This window comes from Microtus pennsylvanicus, chromosome 3, assembly GCF_037038515.1.
Source record: "Microtus pennsylvanicus isolate mMicPen1 chromosome 3, mMicPen1.hap1, whole genome shotgun sequence".
Taxonomy (NCBI): Eukaryota; Metazoa; Chordata; class Mammalia; order Rodentia; family Cricetidae; genus Microtus; species Microtus pennsylvanicus.
In genome coordinates, this window is record NC_134581.1 from 53,432,687 (window position 1) to 53,438,121 (window position 5,435).

Genomic DNA, 5,435 nt, shown 5'->3' on the forward strand with positions numbered 1-5,435 from the left:
ATTAATGGTGTAGCTGAGACCAGGGGCCTCGAACCAGACCAGTGATTCTTTGCAATGAATGCCCGCGTGTAAAAATGTGTGGATAAAGGGGGTTTACTGCGTGACTCACTGTGTCACACTGTAGCTTCCAGGACGCGATTTTCCCTTTCTCCCCCTTTTTTTCTTTTTTTTTCTCTTAAATTTTATTTTGTTTTCTTTGGGGGTCGAGGGAGAGATAGATGGGATTGGGAGGCATGATGTGAAAGACACAAAGAATAAATAAAAAGAAAGTTAAAAAAAATAGATGTTCCTATCTTGGGTGGAAATGTGATCTTTTGAAAGCTGTTTCGATACCTCATTTTTACGTTGACTGCCGACTGGCTGGCATTTATAATCGCCATGGGAAAAAATCTCTGGGCCTGCAAATGAGGCAATATCTAGATAACGTTAACTGAGGGGTGAAGACTCACCCTGAGTGTAGGGGGACACCATTCCATGAACTTGGGTGCTAGACTGCACAAACAGGAGAAGGAAAGTTGAGCACAGGCGTTCCTCGTGTTTTGTCTACTGGTTGTGGACATGTGACCAGAGCCTCAAATTCCTACTGCCATGCCTTTCCCTCCACGATGGACCAATCCCCTCACACTGTGAGCCAAAATAAAGCTCTCTTCCTCAAGGGTGCTCCTTGTCAGGTGTCTGGTCACAGCCATGAAAAAAGCCACTAATACGTCTCCCCAGACACTAGTTCTCCATGACTGCAATTAAAAAGCTATTCAACAAATACTTGTGAGAAAATGTCTGAACGCCAGGTCTGGATGAAGTATGGACATTCAGTGTTCACACAGAACCTCTGAGCCAAGGGTGTTGTTTGTGTTTGTGTTCCCACACCATTGCTTGGTGACTTGTTTTTTGTTTTTGTTTTGTTCTTTTCTTTCTTTCTTTCTTTCTTTTTTTTTTTTTTTTTTTTTTTTTTTTTTTTTTTTTTTTTTTTTTTTTGGTCAGGGGTGTTGAGACAAGGTTTCACTGTGTAGCTTTGGAGCCTGTCATGGAACTAGCTCTGTAGACCAGGCTGGCCTCAAACTCACAGAGATCCACCTGTCCTCTGCCTCCCAAGTGCTGGGATTAAAGACGTGTGTCACCAGCACCGGGCTGTTTTTTTTTTGTTGTTGTTGTTTGTTTGTTTTTGTTTTTTTTTCTTAATTTTAAAAAAGTCAGGGTTTTTTGTTTGTTTGTTTGTTTGTTTATTTTACGATCAAGAAGCCCGGGACTTCTCACCCGCCCTTGGGAAATGAGAAACGTAGGTCTTTGGTCTTTCTCTGAACTGTATTTCTGTTCATTTTCAACACAGCTGCCACATCCTTCTACCCTATGGTCAGAGTTCTCTGCTTCTTGCTACTGAAACAGTCTAGAGTGGTAGATTCGTCACATACAGCTAACTGTATCAAACAAGTCCCAGACTTCAGGGACCTAAAATCACAAAATATAAACCCAAAGGTCTTGGTCTTGTTACATGTCCACCAAGAGTTGGTCATGGGGAGGGGGGACGGGTCACGTGGGAACCCAGAATGGCAGAGAAATGGCAATCTTCAAAGATAAATCCTGTGAGGCGTAGGCTAGCTCTTCAAGTGTCCACCCCTGTGAGGCGTAGGCTAGCTCTTCAAGTGTCCACCCCTGTGAGGCGTAGGCTAGCTCTTCAAGTGTCCACCCCTGTGAGGCGTAGGCTAGCTCTTCAAGTGTCTACCCCTGTGAGGCGTAGGCTAGCTCGTCAAGTGTCCACCCCTGTGAGGCGTAGGCTAGCTCTTCAAGTGTCTACCCCTGTGAGGCGTAGGCTAGCTCGTCAAGTGTCCACCCCTGTGAGGCACAGGCTAGCTCTTCAAGTGTCCACCCGTGTGAGGCATAGGCTAGCTCGTCACATATGCTCGCACTGCCTTGACTGAAACAAGCACCTAGTGTACTTTGGTGAGGATATATAATCCTGTCGAGGCACTGGCTGGCAAGAGGGAGCCCAAGCGTCCATAAATAACCGAAATCACTTTTGCACATGGCCCCTCCAGTTCAAGTTCCAAATCCTTTTCATTTCATCAGTTAATAATTCCTGTTTTCTGTGTTCTTTAGTGTGAGCTATATTGGGAGAGAAGCTGAGTGGCCCAGTTCACCTTGGCCTCACAGGCCACACTAGCTGTTGGCTCGTCTTTGTACCTGGCCTTACTAATGGCCAATCACTGGGGCACAGAGATATACCATACAGCAAGTGGCTATCCAGCCATCTCTTCATGGCCCACTTCGAGGATCAGAAAACCTGTCCAAGCCGGGCGGTGGTGGCACACGCCTTTAATCCCAGCACTCGGGAGGCAGAGGCAGGCAGATCTCTGTGAGTTCAAGACCAGCCTGGTCTACAAGAGCTAGTTCCAGGACAGGCTCCAAAACCACAGAGAAACCCTGTCTCGAAAAAAACCAAAAAAAAAAAAAAAAAGAAAAGAAAAGAAAAGAAAACCTGTCCAGTACAGAATTTGTTGTTGAAATCATGACATTTGGCTTGTCATATCCCTTGATGGAAGAAAGGTCATGGGTAGGACAGTCCATGAAGCTGGGTGGTATGTGGCCAGCTGTCAGGCCATTCAGAGAACGGAAGTCAACAGGGGTGAGATGGTAATGACTGAATTACAATTTAGGAACCCACCATGTCAACCCACCAGTGGTGACAACATGGTAGCTCTGGGGCTAGGGAGCCAGCTTAGTGAGCACTTGACTTCCCAGAATATACGGTGAAAATCCAGGTGTGTTGGTACACACCTGACATCCCAGAGCTAGAGCAGGGGATCCCTGGGGATCTCTACCTGACAAGCTTAGCCTATGTGGCAAGCTCCAGGCCATTGTATTAAAACCAAAGCAGATGGCATCCTGAGGAGCAGCACCCAAAGCTGACCACACACACACACACACGCATGCACACACACATGCATGCACGCACTCACACACGTGCGCTCACATGCGCACACGCGCACACTCAACACACACATGCACACAGAGTTACCTCGTTGTAACTCCATTTCTATGCTTGAGCTCCACTGGTCCAGCCTTTGTAGGTGAGAGCTCCAGAGCTAAGGAGAGGTGGAAAGAAACATGTAGTTTCTATCCACACAAGAGCCATGGACTATGTAACCCCAGGACTCATGGGGCAGAGGAAAGAGGACAGGAGCTCAAGGACAGCCTAGAATCCACATCACCCTGCCTTTCCAGCCTAACGTCCAAAAAAACCTGCTGCCCATCCACTGTCAATGGCTTCTGGCTCCCTCTGCTACTCTCCTCCAAAATCTGTTTAAAAGCGTCCCAAAGCAGGCTCTTCTGTCTGCTCTGACCTGGTTCTTCCCGGGTCTTCCTTTCTGAGGTCTTGCACCTCTGCTCGTTCTCAACATCCAGATGAGAAAGACAAATGTCCCCCAATTTTGAGTTCAGAGTCTAGTACTGCCTGTAGTGTGTATAGCAGGTATCCAGCTGTGCTATGTTTACTGAACTGTAGCTTTAGTTCACTTCAAAAGGCTTTAGTGAGTTTTTCAGCTCTGCCTAGCATGCTGAGAAAGTCAGTATCCACTTCAGCACCCTATTAATATAAGAGAGAATTGTGGAAGCTTTACCATAGCTAAGGCTATATTAAGAAGAAGTGGCCACATCCATTTGGATCTCAACTTCTAACTCCCGAGTCTCTGTTCGTCCCCCCTGTTAAACCCCAGGCTGAAGAGTCAGTTCCCTATAGCCCACACATCTGAATACTGCCCAGGGTCTATGCCCAGTGTGTTAATGTTCTGAGCCATTTGGCACGTGGCAAGGGAAGGCTCTGGTGAATTTACTGTGCCACAAAGTCCCTGTGCATCCCAATCCAGTGCATCCCACTCTGGTGTTCCGGTCTTTACAAGGGGGTTTGCTTTCCCTCCTGGGCAGTCAGAAACCTGAGAAAATCCTGAAGAGGAATTTGATCATTCTCTCTTGGAGGACTTAACAAGTCATTTGGCCTGCCTAATCTGCTCGGACACCGTCTGGGGAATATTTGATATCCATGTGGTACAGGGTGTAAATTATTCTGTAGGGACTGTTCACAAGACCCTAGCAACCCTGTCTCAGCTGGTCATCGGTAAGGTTTGGGGACAGACCCCCTCCCCTGAAGACTCATTGAAACTGAAAAGATCGGGCTTCTCCTCCTTGGGGGTGGGGGTGAACCGAGTTATGTTTAAACAGAGGGGGAAATCCTGCCGCCTTCTAGCCCCACCCACAGAGCAGAGCTGGCCCCTTGCCTCTGCAGAGTTCAGGCTGTGAATAGAGCCCCGTTAGTCTCATTTGTACCATGTTTTCAGCACCCCCGCAACCAAATGCTTAAAGGAGAGATGGACTCTGTGTGTGGATCAGTGCGAGGAAAAGATGAAAAGTGAGGTCTGAAGGGACTTTAGGGATCCTCTACCCTCTGAGGAAACCCGACCGGCAAGATGGCGCAGCAGGTAAAGGAGCCGGCTGACAACCCTGAAGACCTGTGTTGGATCCCAAGACCCACAGGGTGGAAAGTTGTCCTGACTGTCACAGTCCACCAGGGCACCAGTGCGCCTCTGTGATCTCCCTCCACCATGAGTAAATGAAAATAATCAAATATTCAAATACATAAACAAATAGAGGGAGCTACAGAATTGGGGTTGTTCTAATCACAGCTACACAGTAGATGAGGGCTAAAGATCAGACGCCAAGATGCCCTAGTCTAAACTCAACACCACCCCAACCCCCCCAGCGGCGCGCAACTCCCACAGGGGGAAAAAAAAACCCAGACCTCTATATACTAACACACTCCCTCACCCTTCCCAAAGCACCACACACGCGCATAACTCAGTCAGCTGGGCCCTAAGGCCCTAAAGTATTTTATTACCCACCCCATTTTGGTGAAAAGTCTCAAGAGAACTCAGGAATTATCCTCACACCTTCCTCCAGCTCCATTTCTCTGCTCTGGTTGAACTTTCCAGAACGTAAGAGCCCTGGTCTACACCTGGTAGGCCACGAGCTGCCAGAAGAGCGCAGCTGGGTACTGAGAGCTCCCAGGTCCAGATGTGGGGTGCAGAGACTGTGACAGGCGGCCCCCAGTCTTTAGGCTAGGCACCCCAGAATCTAGATGCCAAGTGAGACCAGTGCACACGCGCCACCTGCCCTGTTCCCAGGATCCCGGGTGGTTCCGGGCGGGCTCTCCTGGGGATCCTGATGGCCAGGCTATGGCTCTGGGAGGTGGCTAGAGACTCGCTCAGCGCCGGGCTCTGCTCCAGCGAGGTCTGGGCGCTCTTTCCCAGGCGCACAGGTTTAGAAATAGGACGGCCTTCCCTGGCCGCCGCCTCGGAGGCTCGGGTCCCCATATATAGTCATATCCACCGTCAACTGGGAGGCCGGCAGGAGGCAGCGAATGGGCGTGCGGGCCCCGCGGGAGGAGC